The sequence below is a fragment of the Patella vulgata genome, chromosome 9 (genome assembly GCF_932274485.2).
Source record: "Patella vulgata chromosome 9, xgPatVulg1.2, whole genome shotgun sequence".
Classification (NCBI taxonomy): Eukaryota; Metazoa; Mollusca; class Gastropoda; family Patellidae; genus Patella; species Patella vulgata.
In genome coordinates this window covers 3065742-3084561 of record NC_065887.2, presented here as the reverse complement: position 1 = coordinate 3084561, position 18820 = coordinate 3065742, and the positions used below count along the sequence as shown (strand labels likewise).

The 18820-nt window shown below is 38.3% G+C and overlaps 2 long non-coding RNA genes across 2 annotated transcripts; both read left to right on the top strand.

The window, feature by feature from the left end:
• Nucleotides 1–1972: 1972 nt before the first annotated feature.
• On the top strand, nt 1973–12805 carry LOC130014361 (uncharacterized). Its single transcript, XR_008789339.1, has 3 exons — nt 1973–2059; nt 4091–4198; nt 12619–12805. It is a non-coding gene; the product is annotated as an uncharacterized LOC130014361 (long non-coding RNA).
• LOC130014360 (uncharacterized) lies at nt 6906–8458 on the top strand. The gene is made up of 3 exons (XR_008789338.1): nt 6906–7014; nt 7798–7905; nt 8330–8458. It is a non-coding gene; the product is annotated as an uncharacterized LOC130014360 (long non-coding RNA).
• Nucleotides 12806–18820: the final 6015 nt, after the last annotated feature.

The following is an 18820-nucleotide window of genomic DNA, read 5'->3' as shown; positions in this document are numbered from 1 at the left end:
GTTTTGGGGATTACACATTGGGGCATGTCGTATTACATGATATTCATTTGGCTAAACATGACCCAGTAAACTTTTAATATACCTGTAGGAAATTTGTATTTTATAGCTGTGGAAAACGACTATCCTCCCGACCCTTTATATTATAATCTATATCCTAGGGTTAGTGAATTAATTATTTCGTTTAAACGGATTAATTATTTCGATTAATCGAATTAATTAATTGAATTTGAAGAAAAGAAATAATATGTTAAAAAAAACAATCGTGGTCTCTATCGTTATCGATATGTGGTCGGACTTGAGGCGGTATCCCTGAAACTGCAACACAAACTAGGTAACTTTTGGATTAACACATAGTTCAATTTTATTCAATAATTCGCTTGTGCGTAGGGTATTTAGCAGTGGAGGGAAACGGTTGGACAATCTACCCTGCTCCTTTTCACGTCAATTGAAACAGCTCCATGATGACAGATCTCGTGTTCAATAGGTTTTCGTAATAGAGACCATGTGAGAGGTGGGACTCTATGAAGCATTGGTGACATAAAGGGATGAACCGGGTTCCCGGGTTCCTCCTCCCCCCTGTTCTGAAAACCTTATGAACACGAATGAGGATACACTTTAAATCATTTCTTTTCTTCATATATTGGTTCGAAGCATTGGGGTTAGTAAGAGAACGAACACTGTCGTTTCTGCTACCTTCCGATCCAGAGACCCAATCCCTCAACATTATCCCATTACGAAAACATTGTGAACCCGATAGAAGCAATAGTTTTTAACAAATGTTTGGGGTATTAACCATTGGGTTCATAAGCGTATGCATGAGTCACGGTGGCTAAGTGGGTAAGACGCTCGCTCGCTAACCTGGAGGACGCGGGTTCGTTCCCGGTGCTAGCCGAGAAAGTACATCTGGATTTTGCGGCGTGATTTCCAGTAAACACTTTGGCGTGCACGTAAAAGATCCATTGACAGTTGCAATGTGATATAAGAGTAGGCTGCAGCGCACTGTCCGGCTAAAATTTTCATCATAGCACACTGTATGGCGTATGCCTGGCTTCAATACCCCAGACAAAGCAGAAGAGTAGGACGTTAAACTCTATTTCATTTCATTTCATAAGAGGATGAACCCCATCAATTTTTCAGTTTTCTGTGTTGGTTGTCTAGTGGTGCGCGTGAAACCATGAGGTCTATCATCGAGTCAAGTGGTGTTGTTTCGATTGACAGCTTGTACGTGACAAAGAGTATGGTTGCCTGTCCAACATCGTGGGTCTTCACTGGGTCCTCCCGTTTCCTCCCACTGCTAAATACCCCCACGCGAAAGCGAAGTATTGATATAAAACTGAACCATGTGTTAGTCCCGAAATGACCTAGTTTTTTTGAGGAAGTTCTAGGGTTACCAAATTGGGTGTTTAAGTGTACACGGGACCACGGTTGTTGGTCCAATCCAAACTTGACAGCTCTCCGTATCTAGCCCTCTGTCCTGCATCATTGACAAAAACCAGATAATCTTTCTTGACAGCTTTCATTGTCTGGCCCTCCGCCCTGCATCACTGACAAAAAAACAGATGAACTTTCTCGGCCAGCAACGGGAGCTAACCCGCGACCCTAAAGCTAGCGAGGTAGCGTCTTAGTCTTACCTACGTGAGCTCTTGAATACCCCTAAACATATGTTAAAATAAAAACTATTGCTTCTATCGGGTTCACAATGTTTTCGTAATGGGGATAATGTTGGGGAACAGGATCTCTGGATCAGAAACGACAATGTTCGTTCGCTCATTAACTCCAATGCCTCACACCAATATATGAAGAAAAGGACTGATTTAAAGTGTATCCTCATTCGTGTTCATAAGGTTTTCAGAATAGGCAGAAGAGGAACACGGGAACCCAGTTCATAGCTGTGGAAAACGATTGTCCTTCCGGCCCTTTATATTATAATCTATACCCTCTTTAATTCTAGTGACTGTCTGTGAACCTAATCCTTGTGAAAATGGTGGTACCTGTTCACCAACTGACAACAGTTACAGCTGTAATTGTTCTACTGGATATCTGGGTCAACTCTGTGACGGTGAGCTACATTTTTAGTTATGGTGACCCACAATAACCTTTAGATGTGTACCCGTAACATTCTTGTCTTATAATTGGGTACCATTCTAAGATTCCCTACGTTATAAAATAAAATAAAACCAAGTAGGAACAATAAAATAAAGCTAAGTACGAACAATCAAAACCATCAGACAATATTCAAAGTCCTAAAGAACGGTATCTACCAAATCAGCAAATAGTCGTTAAGTAAGGTGACTGGGGGTGGGGGGGGGGGTCATAAAGATCTGTGGACAGACGGCTAAATTCTAAAGTTATTGTTTCTTCAATTCATTAAATATATTAAAATAATACCAAATACAAACGTTTAGAGAAATATATTAAATTAATTAATATCAATAGATTGATATTTATGAAATGACATATATAGATTTTTAGATTATATTATATACTCAGCCAAATTAAAAACTTGACACTGATGAATTTCAACAAATTTTTTTTTCTGTTAAGTCAAATAAATTTTAAAGCGTTTCTAACGATAGTAAGTAGTAAGAAGCCTTTAATTTCATAAAATTGTAAAGTCACGTAGATCACGTGACTTTTGAGCATATAAAGATGAAAAACCTGAAAAACACGTGCAAACACAAACTCGTGAGGTCAATCGATGCAAGTTTGCTTAAACTGAACACGCACACGTAACTTGAACTGGAGAAAGAAATTAGAATTGTTATTTTCATCTTTGTTAGAAAATGCCTCGCCTTTCAAATGTAGAACGTCTACGTGCTGAAGGTAGGCTCTATGCTGGCCAGTCTGTGGTCACTGTTGCGAGAGCCTTTAATTGTTCACGTCAGAGAATAATTAATCTTAGAATGAGAGTGCTTCAAACTGGAACTATTGCCGACAGCCCAAGGGCGGGAGCGCCACGTGTGACGTCACTCCAGGAAGATCAAGCAATACGATTACGTCATCTTAGAAACACATTTGTCACTGCAACCTCCACAAGTAGAGAGATGTTTGGTGGAAGGGTAACTGCACAAACTGTTCGAAATCGCTTGCAGGCTGCTGGTCTTCGAGCTCGGAGGCCCTATAATGGACCAATATTGACACCTCTTCATCGCCGTAACCGACTTGTGTGGGCCACAAGACACATAAGATTTACTCAAAGACAGTGGAATTCGGTTGTCTTTAGTGACGAATCTCGATTTACTTTGAGATTTGCCGATGGCAGGGTCCGAGTGTACCGCAGACGAACTGAACGTTACGCTCAAGTATGCGTCAGAGAAGTTGACCGATCTGGTGGCGGCAGCGTCATGGTTTGGGGTTCTTTTTGTGCACATGGACGTTCTCCTCTTGTTGTTGTCCAATTCAACTTAAATGCTGTCCAGTACAGGGATCAGATTTTGCAACCTGTTCTTCTTCCGTTTATGCAGAGACATGGGCCTGGACTAACGTTTCAACAAGACAATGCTCGACCCCATACAGGAATTGCTACGCATATTTTTTTAAGAAATGCCGGTGTCCAAGTCCTGGATTGGCCGTCGCTTAGCCCCGACCTTAATCCTATTGAACACATCTGGGAGGAACTGGGTCGACGTGTTCGTCAGCAAGTGAATCCACCACTGACGTTGCAGGACCTTTAACATGCTCTTGCTGAGCAGTGGCGACGTCTTCCTCGGGTAGTGTTTACTAATGTTCTGAGATCCACGAGAAGACGTTGTGTGGCAGTACGAGACGCTAGAGGAGGCCACAACCGTTAATAAACACTTTATTCCGATTGTTCTCCAAGTCTGTGAATTTCATTTCGGGGGGGGGGGGGGTACTGTGACATCACGAACGTTATCAATGTCAAGGACTTTCGGCGAGACGTATTCTTGCTTTCTGTTGATGTCAAGGTCGTCTGTGCACAACATAACACTAAAATAGTTGCATATTAAAAATCTAGTCCCAAAAATCCCGAGTGTCAAGTTTTTAATTTGGCTGAATATATTTTATAGCTGTGGGAATCGACTGTCCTCCCGGCCCTTTATATTATAATATATATCCTCTTTAATTCTAGTGGCTGTCTGTGAACCTAATCCTTGTGACAATGGTGGTACGTGTTCACCAATTGACAACAGTTACAGCTGTAATTGTTCTACTGGATACTTGGGTAAACTCTGTGAAGGTGAGTTACATTTTAGTTATATAGGGTAACCATGGATAACCTTTAGATGTGTACCCGTATCATTCTTGTCTTATAATTGGGTACTATTCTAAGATGGGGTATAAGGTACATTACTAAACACGTAGTACATGTTGTAATAGTGATCGTTTCTAAGCCAAGTCATAAGGCGGGTCGCGATGGCTAAGTGGGTAAGACACTGGCTCGCTAGTCTGGAGGTCTGGTTTTCGATTTTCCGGCATGGTTCCATCTTGTCCCATGTATACATTGGCGTGCACGTAATTAGTTACAGTGATCATCAGTATGTGTTTATATCCATATATAACGTCCAGTTATATTTATAACCATTACCAAATGATTTGATAATATTAATTACCTACGTTATAAAATAAAATAAAACCAAGTACGAACAATCAAAACCATAAGACAATATTCAAAGTCCTAAAGAACGGTATCTGCGAAATAGTGTAATCAGCAAATAGTTGTTAAGTTAGGTGACTGGGGGGTTTCATAAAGATCTGTGGACAGCGAAATTCTAAAGTTATTATTTCTTCAATTTATTAAATATATTAAAATAATATATAATACAAATGTTTAGAGAAATATATTAAATTAATTAATATCTAAAGATTGATATTTATTAATAAATAAAATAAAACCAAGTACGAACAATCCAAACCATTAGACAAAATTCGAAGTCCTAAAAAAACCGTTTTGGCAAAATAGTGTAATAAGGCAAAAAAGTGTAATAAGGCAAAATAGTGTAATCAGCATATGGACTGTTCACCGTGTACAAAATACACGACAAACAGTGGTAACAGGTGTCCGGAAGAGTAAGCTTACCCTGCCTGGCGCCACACCCGCCATAGCTGCATCCAAACTATTAGGCAAAATCTCGGTAAAATAGCGTGATTGGCCAATAGCCTATCGGTATGCAAAATGCACATATAGATTTTTAGATTATATTATATATAATTTACATATGCACAACTTGCTAATGAAATATATTAATACAAAACAATACAAACCTGACTGTGTAAATGCACTGCTATTTTTATTATAGTTAATCAGTTTATATTAAAAACAGGCTATTGCCTACACATGAACATAAACAGTTTATATGGGCGGCTTATCTGATGGCCCCATTTCACTCCCAAAGAGATAAACTGTCAAAAGTGAAAATGGACGTTTTTTTATTTCTGTCTTAATAATGAGTAATTGCTCCACCAATCCTTCCTTGAAGTGTCAAATTTGACAATGAACCCCTCCCACGTGTATGGCGGTTCTGTTGGGGCGATAAGTTCTTCATCTGTGAAAATACACTCAAAGCATGTCAAGTGTCCATGACTATTTATCATATCGCAACCTCCATAGGTATTTGCATTTCAGTATCCCCTACATTTTTTGAAGAGTATAAAACATATATAAAAACGGATGAAATAAGACTTTAAATAATAATTATTCATGAAAACCGAAGGTGGTAGTATATGGTCTTTCATGTTGATACTTTATTTGATAATAATTGGTAGTACAAAGGCTTTGAATAATGTATTGACAAACTTTATATAGCTTGGGGATTGAACAGCTGATATACGATTTGTAATGCTTTGGTGTCTGGGGTACTGTAAACAGCCTTAAGAAGTAGCATTTCAGAAGGGAAGGGGGCAACATGCACGGTTCTAATGCTAAGCACAGGTGGACTGCACCACACACTAACATGTACACAAGACAAATTTACAGACACAATACGCACATATCAGATCAATATATATCCTCTTTAATTCTAGTGGCTGTCTGTGAACCTAATCCTTGTGAAAATGGTGGTACCTGTTCACCAATTGACAACAGTTACAGCTGTAATTGTTCTACTGGATATATGGGTAAACTCTGTGACGGTGAGCTACATTTTAGTTATATATGGTGACCATGGATAACCTTTAGATGTGTACCCGTATCATTCTTGTCTTATAATTGGGTACCATTAGATAATCACCCGGGTTTCATTCAATTGGATTTAAAACAAGAGAAGGTGTCGATCTTTTGTGTTTCGTGTGACGTGTGCCATCTGCGCTAAGCACAATGTTGAAAACGGAATGGTTACTTTACCGCCCCTTCACCAGTATAACGTGTTTTGGGGCTTACACATTGGGGCATGTTGTGTTACATGATATTCAATTGGCTAAACATGACCCAGTAAACTTTTATTATACCTGTAGGAAATTTGTACTTTATAGCCGTGGGAAACGAATATCCTTCCGACCCTTTATATTATAATCTATATCCTCTTTATTTCTATCAATGACAAAAAAACAGATAAACTTTCTGGGTCAGCACCGGGAGCTAACCGCGACTTCCAAGCTAGCGAGGTAGCGTATTACTCTTACCCACATGAGCTTGTGAACCCAATGGTTAATACCCCAAAACATATGTTAAAAACTATTGCTTCTATCGGGTTCACAATGTTTTCGTAATGGGGATAATGTTGGGGGGCTGGGTCTCTGGATCAGAAAGGACAATGTTCGTTCTCTCGTTCACTCCAATGCTTCACACGAATATATGAAGAAAAGGACTGACTTAAAGTGTATCCCCATTCGTGTTCATAAGGCTTTCAGAATAGGGGGAGGAGGAACACGGGAACCCAGTTCATAGCTGTGGAAAACGACTGTCCTCCCGACCCCTTATACTATAATCTATATCCTTTTTAATTCTAGTGGCTGTCTGTGAACCTAATCCTTGTGAAAATGGTGGTACCTGTTCACCAACTGACAACAGTTACAGCTGTAATTGTCCTGCTGGATATTTGGGTAAACTCTGTGACGGTGAGCTACATTTTAGTTATATAGGGTAACCATGGATAACCTTTAGATGTGTACCCGTATCATTCTTGTCTTATAATTGGGTACCATTCTAAGATGGCGTATAAGGTACATTACTAAACACGTAGTACAGGTTGTAATAGTGATCGTCTCTAAGCCATCCACCCCTAAGTCATAAGGGGGTGGGGGAGGTCACGGTGGCTAAATGGGTAAGACGCTGGCTCGCTAGTCTGGAGGTCGGGTGTTCGACTCCTCCATTGGCCGAGTAAGTCCATCCGGATTTTCCGGCACGGTTCCTCCTTGTCCCGTGTACACATTGGCGTGCACGTAAAAGATTCCTTGACAGTTGGAATTCCATATAAGAGGAGGCCGTAGTGCCGCTGTCCGGGCAACATTTCCCTTATAGCACAATGTATGGCGTATGCCCGTCTTCATTAGCCCAGTTCGGAGCAGAACAGTACGACATTAAACCTAAATTCATTTCATTTCCTAAGTCATCAATATTCATGGCAACCTGATAGAAAATGCAAAATCACACGCCTTTCTTCGATGCTATTATCAACAAATAACATCCACGCGGCCTGCACAGACAAAAGTAGAGAATACCTAGTCGAACTACCATGTTTGTTTTGTGAAGCGGGTGGGCAATATTTTTATCAAATCTGTTTTTTTTTTCATGTGGCCCTGTTCATGCCGTGTTCAGACCATATATCTGCAGTAGCACCATGTATGGAAGCAAACTTTATTTTAATAACGCCAACATTTGTTTCTTAAATTCAATTTCAGTTAATACCTGTGATGTACACAACCCCTGTTTAAATGGTACGTGTTATATATCAGAACGTGGTGTGAGTTGTAGCTGTCCTCCTAACTTTCCAGGAATCTATTGCGAGAGTAAGTTGGTTCTGCTTTGCTCTCGTATAAAGAAAATCACATTAATATACCGAATCCCGATAACCAATTGCTGTGTTTGCAATAAACGACAAATAGCGGATTTCTCAAACGTACTTTGCATAAAGCAAGGTTATCATGATTTCCTTGCGCCGTAAGTGACATTTATAAAACACGTGCGGTGTTTATTTCTCTTTCACATAATTATATTTGTTTACGTAATTAATTTCCCTTGAGCGCATATAAACATTCGTATTCCCCGGGAACTACGAGGTATCAATAATGGGAAGTTAAATCGGACAAGGTACTGTCTTGAAGGAATTTGCATCATTTGCCTTGCGAAGTCTGAATTTCTCCAATAAATGAATTGCAGTTAGTGACATGTCATGATTTGCTATTAAATAATGTTTTTATTAATAATTAATAGCGATTGATTGTAATTTTGATGAGAGTTACTGTGCATGGAAACAGTCGTCCGATGATATTTTTGATTGGATAAGAAACAGCGGCAGAACACATTCAGGTGGCACAGGACCACAAAATGACCATACAGGCGGTAAGATTTTGTTTTTTAACAGTTGCTAAAATTGATGAATTACTGAAAAATCGCGAAGTATACATATGCAGGAAGAAATCTGATTCAATGTTATATAAACGGATAGTTAGACAGGCAAGGTAACATATGCTGAAAGAAATCAGATACAATGTTAAATAAACGCACACCAACTATAATATCACTCTTCATCACAATATATTTTTTTAAAATTTGCTTTTAATGGCTGCCATGGGAATCTAGATCATAGATTGGTTTCTTGTTTGTAATAAAGGACTCGACTCAGATAAAAGACTTATCTTTTAAAACTAAATTTAAATCGTTATTAAAATATAATTGTGATGACAAATATCTTCAAATCATTCATTTTAAATTAGGAAAACATCCATGCCATTTTCCAAAGCAATATAATTTACTCGTCATGTAATTATTATAACTCTTTAGAATCGGATGAATAAGACCGATTTAACGATCTCAATCTAAATTAATTGAAGTTTCTTTGAAATGTCAACGGCTCCGTTATTAACTAGGACAAATGGAATTTCTTCTAGTTTGATTCTCTTCCAGATGGATCATACATATATATCGAAGCAACAAACCCACGAAAACCAAATGAAACAGCGAGACTAGAGAGTCAAGAAATTGTCCAGTCTACATCTACACAATGTTTTAACGTTCTGGTATCATATGTATGGAGTAAAAATGGGTAAGAGCGGACGGGGAAACGAATTCACATATCAGATATTACTGTGAATCTGTTCTCTTTTAGATCACGACTGACCGATTGTCAGAACAGCTGATTGTTGGGTTAAAACTCAATACTGTTACATAACTATTATCTATTCTGTATTTTTGAAACCGACCCACCACAACAACACTCTTTGTCCCTGTATTCGAATCCTAACAAAACTTCTTCTGGTCATGACTTCAATAAATGATTTCAACAACTGATATTTTCAATATTTTCAGGTTATCTCAACGTGTACATCAAAACAAATCAGACGGAATTGGGGGATGCCGTATGGACAAGAGCTGGTAACCAGGGTGATGTTTGGACACAAGGCTATGTAAATATTTCACAAATACCATTTTTATATTCGGTAAGTTCCTTTACGTCTTCCACAAGTAGGATTTGAATAATCGACAAGTTTCAAAACCTATCGGACTTATTGGATGATGCTTTATGGACAAGCGAAGATGATAAAGGTGATATTTGGCAGCAGTTTTATAATATAAGATTCCATATCAAGATGAGCTCATTCATAGAGAACGGGGGGGGGGGGTGACCGAATAATTTAACGCGTGTCATTGGGTCAAGTGGTGTGAGGTCGAATCCCCGCTTGTATGCGACAGGGAGTAAGATCGCCTGTCCTCCTGATCTTCTCACTATTATAGCAAATTGTTGAAATACATTGAAGAATATGTTAGTCCCGAGTGGACGTTATATCCCATTTCAATCCCTCTCCCGTATGCGACAAGTGGTAGGATCGCTTGCCCAGGTAGCTGTTAATACAACAGAACTACAGAGCGAATTTGTCAGCCATGTGAAATGAATTTCCTATTATTGTAGATGTCAAAACATAAACGTTTTAAGATTCGTTGAAATATTGAATTGTGTTGTAGATTGTATTTGAAGGAGTTATAGGACCTGACTTTACATCAGACGCAGCTCTTGATGATATTACACTTGTCGAGGGAGACTGTCCAGGTAATTATTCATTAATTTTATAAACATAATACAGTATATATATAAGATGTTGTTACATATGTTGTTCACATTCGAAACGACATCTACATAGTGATGAAAACAATCCCTATTACGTCATGTCAACACAATATAGTACAGAGTTGGTGTTAATACACGACGAGTTATCGTTCTTTTTACATTATACCGTAGATGACTGTGAACTCTAAACACGATGAAGCAAGAATGGTAGGCACCAGGTGCCCTAACAGGTGCCCTAAAGACATTAATATTCTCGTGTAGTTTGGGGACACTTTTAGTCAGGAATTTACGTTATTTATAATAAGTTGGTAAGCAAGCGGTCAGTTTTTCAAACATTTTCTACAGCACGGGGGAGAGACCTCCGGGTCTGCCCCCCTCCCCTCGTCCGCCCCTGCGATAAAGTTTTCAATTAAATTTATTACCACTTACCAACTACACATATCAACAAACAGAATCTCTTATTACATTAAGTTAGGATATTATACTGACCACTGAAATTCTGTTTATGCCGTAATTATTGTAAACCAATTTGATTAAAATCCGATTTGTCAATTTGTTGTTCGTTTTATTAATACTTCGTATTTCATATTTTACCGGTGTTCATTTTTTTTTATTAATATTTTCAAGTGAAAATATATCTAATGTCCCTTGCACGACCGTACCGTCTGCACTCCTCTGGGTTTTTTTGTTGACATAAAAAATCGTTGTATTAGATTATATTTATTTTTCCAATCACTTTTAATATTTGTTTTATGTTGAATCGTCTTATTTCGTGTTTTATCGTATTAATATACGTATTCTTTCTTCGACTGCCGACTAATGCCATCATGTAACAAACTGCATTATAAAATCTTAACAAAAATTAAACACTTTATGAAATGCGTTATTAATGATGTATATGAAATTGTATTTTTCAGGAGGTTAAGCTTGGGCAGATTGGCTGCGTTAACGACATGGTCTGCATCGTTATTCTGATTCTGTATACATATGGAGATATCACTTTGTTACTCTGCTTATTCACCCGATTAGATTTTATTACATACTTCGAGAAGGTATCTGTTGAGTAATAAAACCTTCTAGTAGTTTATTGAGGACTGGCCGTCCTTACCGCACGGTACAAATAAAACCTTCTAGTAGTTTATCGACGTTCGGGTGTTTCCGGAGTCCAAAATGGCCGCTTTATATAAATGAGAATTTTGGGGATAACTAACCCGAACCCTAACCCTTTTTAAAAGACTGAACTTGGGTCTAATTTAGTTTTTAAATCTCTTAAAAGGGTTAGGGTTAGGGTTCGGGTTAGTATTCCCCTAAATACTCATTTGTATAAAGCGGCCATTTTGGTATGAGTTCTGGCTTGTTCTGGAATTTGTTGCTTCTAGTGGTGATAATATTTGTACCGTGCGCTAAGGACGGCCAGCCCTCGATAAACTACTAGAAGGTTTTATTACTCAACAAATACCTTCTCGAAGTATGTAATAAAATCTAATTGGGTGGCTTATTATCTATGGAGAAATCCCTTCCATATTTGCTTTATTTTTATTATTCTCATATTGAGAAATCCCTTTGCTATTTGGGTTATTATTATTATTATTTTATGGAAAAGAGACTTCGCTATTTGATTTATTATTATTATATGGAGAAATCTCTTTGCTATTTGGCTTATTATTATTATGATTATTGAGTAATCTCTTTGCTATTAGGGTTATTATTATTATTATACTGAGAAGTCACTTTGCTATTCGTTTCGATTGCTTTTTTGATATATGGAAACGTCACTTTTCTCTTTGGGTTATTAATACATGGATAATTTACAAAACTCTCTTCGATTTCGATAATTCAGTATTTTCAACCTCCAGGTTAAAGGGCTGCATAGAAAGGGTCAATATGTAAGTAGGCCATTGCATTCTAAATAAGACATACCGGATAGAATTTACTCACGCAAATATTCCAAAAGATAACTCTTACTGGCAACTATAAGATGGGAATAAAAAAAAGATTGGCCTGACGGGTTGTAACCCCTTTGTGCAAACTTATCTACACTGACGAGAACATAATAAGCTTCCATGTTAGAGGTTTGGAATATGTATTTGTACGATGGATTATATTTTACAACAATGAAGAAGTTGGTTCATACTGGACAAAATTAGTTTATTATTTATGACGGCTCAGACAATAGTATAAAAATATCGCACTGTAACAATTAATAATATTATGTAATTTTGTGGTGTATTAAACTATGCAATTTGCCCCGTGTGACAACGTGATCTTACCTTTCATCAAATTGAACGATCATTTAGGTACATAGAACTTTATGACCGCTGGATAGTTTTGATAATATATGATATTGACGTTTCACCTCTGTATAAACTTTATGTTAAGGCACGGACTGCCTACGGTCCTATTAAACATCTAATTAATTCAATATGTTCTTTACCAGCTGCACATGATCTGTGTATAACACTCGGCAGAACTTCAAAGAGAATGTAGTAGTGGTCAGTGTATCATACTATGACCTGACAATGACATCCAAGGAAATATGCAGTGTAGTTACAGACATCATAATTTCATAAATAAACAATACCGTATATGGTGATCACTACTGTCCATCTTCCCTATATTGTAAGCAGGCGTTTACTGACAGTAAGTCAGACTTGGAATAGAGCTCCTCCCGAATTATGCCTATTTCATGTTCTTAATAAAGGTCTTACCAATTATGCTGATCTTCTGTTATCTGTAGTGTTACACCCGTAACAAATTTTTTGCAAATATTATCCCTACCCTGGGTCGTGAGTTAATAAGTGGTTTCGGTATTTTCATAAAAGGTTTATACATAATTTTCTAAACTAAAATGGTCGTAACGACAGCAATGGAAGCCGTTGTGGCTCAGTGAGCAATGATCAGGATCAAAAAGGTGGTCCCAGTTTCGATCCCAGTGTTGGTAAAAAAAAATACCACCAGATACGTCAGCGAGGGTTTCAATTGCCTGCAGTGCAGTACCGTGGGGTAGCGCTTGCCAGTAGTGCAGTACCAGGGGTTTAGCTTGCCAGTAGAGCAGTACCAGGGATTTAGCTTGCAAAAGCAATTTGAAATTATTATTTTTTTTTAAATTTACATGGATTCAAACCGGAAATCTGGCCAAGCTAGAAAACTGCAAATCCGAAGATCATTGTTCATAAAAAAATTATTTTCCATTCAATTAATATTCCAGTCATCTTTTTTTGAAGTTGGAAACATTAAAGATACATTATGGGAAAGTCGATAACGAGGTGCCAGTTCTCACAATATAATAGTTAAAAACTAGATAATGTAAGGGCAATTTGCTGAAAATTGCATTCAAATTGACCAACTATGAACCGATAACTAAGCGGTTGAAATTTCCGCCTAGCCTCATCATCATTACTAAAGTCAGTACGATAAACAGTATAGTCTCTATTATCTATTTAATGGTTAAATCGTTAAGGAAAGTTATGCAGTAAATCGGCTCATAATCCAGTAAAGATCGCAGGCTATCATAACCATCTAGAGTTGATTAGCTCGTGCATAATGTATGTTTAATTCTCTTTTTCCCATAAAAAAATGCCGTATTATTTATTTATCGTTTCTCACCTTGTAATGGTACAGGCGGGTTTTAATAATCAAAACAAATCACATGTCATCAAAGAACGCCTTTATCCGTCATACGTAATATTATCACGTGACATTGTTATGTTTTGTTTCGCTTGGGAAGCGAGAGAAAGAGAAATGGGGCTTAACGTCCACACGACACAAAGGTTCATTTTTTTTTCATTAATTCGGGCAAGGATCTATAGCAATGGGAGGAAACCGGCGAAAATAAACGGGGTAGGACAGGCGACCCAATTCCTTGTCACGTACAACCGGGGAATCGTATCGACGCCAACTGACTCAATGAGAGTCCTTATGATACTATGGTACAGCGCGCACACGGTAGTCATTAGGTCATCCACCCCATTTTGGTAACCGTTTCATTATACACGATAGAACTCCAATATAGTAAACTATAATAAAACCAGCGGCTGCCAGGCATGATATGCCCACATTTTCGAGAGATGGATCAAGAACAAGCTAAAAAGAAATTGATTTTTCCTACAATCAAGGGCCTTAAATCAGGAAATTACAATTCGATATGCGCAAATATCGAAAGGAACCGAGATCTTTGGTTATAAACTTACATTTCAATATTAACAAAATCGGATAAAAATTGTGACCTCTATAGGGGCCACAACCTTGATAAACCATATTTTTACGCTATTTGAGAACGAAGGGCGGCCATTTTGTCTGTCAATTTTGGGCCGATTTTCACGAAATTCGAACTCAGTCGTCCTTAGGGTCTAACGGTGATATAATAATACGGTTTTTTGAATCGGATAAAAAGTATGACCTCTATAGGGTCCACAAGCTAAAATCGCGATTTTTCGTACAATCAGGGGCCATAATTCAGGAAGTTACGTTCCGATATGCGAGAATATCGAACGGAACCGAGATCTTTGGGTTATAAACCTACATTTCAAGTTTCATCAAAATAGGATTAAAATTGTGACCTCTATAGGGTCCACGACTTTGACATACCATATGTTTACGCTATTTGAGAACGGATATCATAATACGTTTTTTTTAAAATCGGATAAAAATTATGACCTCTATAGGGTCCACAAGTTAAAAACGCGATTTTTCGCACAATCAGGGGCCATAATTCATGAAGTTACGTTCCGATATGCCCGAATATCGATAGGAACCGAGATCCTTGGGTTATAAGCATACCTTTTAAGTTTAAACCAAATCGGATAAAAATTATGACCTCTACATTGTTCAAAAGCTAAAAACGTGATTTTTCGTACAATCAGGGGCCATAATCCATGAAGTTATAGTCCGATACATGCCAATATCGTAAAAAAACGAGATCTTAGGGTGATAACCCAATATTGCAAGTTTCATTGAAATCGGATAAAAATTGTGACCTGTAGACTGTTTACAAACAATTGTGGACGGACGGACGGACGGACGGATGGACCGGGGCGACGACAACATACGTCCACATGAAAATGTGGGCGTATAAAAAAATCACATCATGTCCCAATAAATAATCTAATTTGTAGATCTGCAATTTGTCACGTGATGGTCTGAACATTATTTGTGTGGCTCTATTTGTTAATTGATAGCATATACCCCTACTGAGCGCCATGGAAAACGCATCACTTAGTTTTTCGTATAACAAAATGATCCTGTAAACATATCTTATTTATTTTGCTTCTTATTGTGAACAATATTCAAATGGGAACTCATCAATAAAAACACATTTGTACACTTATGGATGTTTAATCTGTAATCAACGGTACAAAGTCAGAGGGGTCAAAACCAAAAGTACGACACAGATGTCAGTAGCGCGTGTGTCCTCCACGGGCTCTTACGCACGCTGTGCAGCGCCGTCGCATGGAATTTACCAATGTTTGAAAGAAGGCCTGGGGCAAATTGTTCCATTCTTGAACAAGAGCAGCTTCTAAAGCAGCAATCTGTGGTCTCCGATACAGACGGCGTCCAGTCTCATCCCAGACATGTTCTATCGGTTCCATGTCCGGAGACATGGCTGGCCAGTCCAAGACATTGATGTTGTTAGCAGCCAGGTAGTCCATACTAAAATGGGCGGTATGCGGACGTGCTGAAGTTGTGGGTGCTCTCGAAACATCGGAACAACAATTGGTTGCAAGACATCATCACGGTAGGCGACCCCTGCAAATGTGTAGGGCGGTCCGGTGATGAAATGTGAAGCCTCCCGACACCATTACACTTCCCCCACCCCATCGATTCGTTTCGAAGACGCAGCAGTCTGCAAGACGTTCCCAAAGACGTCTCCACACACGTTGACGGCCATCAGCGTGATAAAGATAAAAGCGACTCTCATCACTGAAGAGCACACTTTGCCAGTCTACTCTTCTCCATGTCTGGTGTCCTTGAGCCCATATCAAACGCCGCTGACGGTGATGATCCCTGAGGATAGCTCCAACATAAGGTCGTCGTGCACGGAGTCCTACTTCTCTTAGACGAAGTCTTACGGTGTTGGCACTTACTGGTCCTTGTCTTCCGACGACTGCTGCACCTGTTCGAGTCGCTGGGCGGAATCTGTCACGCAGATTAGTGACCCGGATGTAGCGGTCTTGAGCCTGGGTTGTAACGCGTTGTGGACCAGGACGTTGATGGTCACGTGTTGATCCAGTAACTCGAACACGTTCCACCAACCTTACAATAGTGGACTGATGACAATTGAAGTGTCTGGCAATAGCACGTGTAGACATGCCAGCCCTGGACATTCCCATGGCTTCATTCCGTTGATTTTCAGTAAGTCTCGGCATCTCTAGCTCGATTCCTTCACACGTCCAACAACAAATTACGATAGATTGACGTTTCACAGTTCATGTACTGCACATTAAGTTGAAAACATGCTTTTAAAGGGCTCTCACACAATGCTGCACGTGAATATTGGGTTTTTCATGTGCATCTCGTGCAATTTTTTTTGTGCACACGGGCCGATATTTTTTGCGTTTGGGAGCATTGTGTGAAACAATAGTTCATAGTATTGCATAATATTATACACACCTAGTAATAAAATATTTGGAAAAAAAGTGATGCGTTTTCCATGGCGCTCAGTAATTATCTTGAAAGAAAAACTACGTTCCAACGTGGCAAAAATTTGGCAAAGTTTATACAAAAATGAGGTTTATAGTGTTCGCAGCGACGTAATGTGACGAGAAGATACCGACATGGATACGCCATGTAAAACCTGAAATAACGTGTTGCTTAGCACCAGACCAAGCACTATCTCTCACATTATTCACATTAAAAACATCTTCATATTTCGAACAGACGGCCATTGAGCAATCTTTACAGTAATATTCAACTCGCTTTTGTTCATGATGTGAACAAAAATCATGTGGGCTATATCATATCCAGATTTATCGGTTTCATTCACAGAACCAGCTAATTTTCTGTGGTATCTGTAGTTAATTTGAGAGTCCATGACGAATCGTCTCTATCTTATCGACGAAGAAGCTATTAAATGTATTTGCAAGATTTACATTAGAATCTGTATGGGGAAGTTTAGATTCTTTTGGACAACCAAGAAGTGATTTTAGAAAATGGTGTATTTTTCGCGGATCCTTGTAACAATCTTGAATGTGTGTTTGGCAATGCAATCGCTTAGCATCCTGGATGGCTTTCAATGAATTCGTGTTATTGTAGAGGTCCACATTTTCATCAACATCAGTAAAAGGTTCCAACACAAGCTTAGATCTGCACAAATTATTTTTCAAACTATCCCAATTAATCCCTTTAATATTTCTAGAGATATTTGTTGTGGATTGCGAGGTTTACATAAATTTAAGTTAACAGTTATGAGGAAGTGGTCGGATATTTGCCTATCTTCAACTTGTATATCTTGCACCAAAGAGGAATCACAGGGAGTAATTACCCAGTATAAAGTGTTTCCCGACCTGTGGGTTGCTTGGTCTACGTTTGATCAAGCAGAGATAAAACTCTTTTAGAATCATGTTTGGTTACATTATTGAGTTGAACATTAAAATCTCCAAGTATCAATGTATTCACTTTAGAATGTACAGACAACAGAGAAGAGAATTCTGTATGGAAATCTGACGTAGAAAGTTTATTTCGAGAAGAAGGTGATGGTCTATAAATACAGATGAGCGTAAAACATTTGGTTTTTGTGGTGATTCTCAGAGATAGTTGTTCAAACGTACTGGCTCGAACTCTGTCCTTTATGGTCTCGACTTTGATAGAACGTTTAAGAATAACTGCTATTCCCCCACCAGTTGCGTGGGATCTTGCATGGTGGATACAAGTATAAGACAGAGGTGTCATTTCAGCATTATGAGATTCATCCCCAATTGGCCTAAGCCATGATTCCGTAATAAAAAGAATATCTGGATCATTTTCAATAATCAGATCAAAGATTTCTGTAGTCTTGTTACGGCATGATTGTGTGTTCCAAAGTTCTATTTTAAAAACCTTTCGGTTGAATGGCAGATTTAAATTTGTGAACATGTACATTTTCCTTATGTGTAGTCTGGGGTGTATTTATTTTCTTATTCTTTTTAGTTCCAGGTGCACATCCACGTTTTTTTATTATATAATCAGTAGATTTATTAAGAAATGTTTTATGTTCAGGTAACAAAATATCACAATGTGATTTACTAAGATGTTTATCTCTAGGTAGTGCGATTACACCTTGTTTAATACTTGCTAGTGTAGTGAACATAATCAGTATAAGACAAAAGGCTAATGAATTCAGTTCAGTTTGTGATAGAAAAAGACTGACTGTCATACTTCATTGATCACTATTTGTGTGAAAGGATACAAAAAAGTGTAAAATTCTCCAAATGTATTCCAAAAATATTGCATAAATTTCACATCCACAGATTCACCATAACGTTATAGATATGCACAACACAAATTCCAACAGAGCTTGACCAGGATACTTGAATAAATAGTACAAAACCACAGAGCATATTATAGGGCAGCCATCAACGAATAGCGCTCACTAGATCTGGTACCATGGAAACATGGACATGGAAACTGGTCGTATGTCAACATTATCACGTTTTCCCCCAATT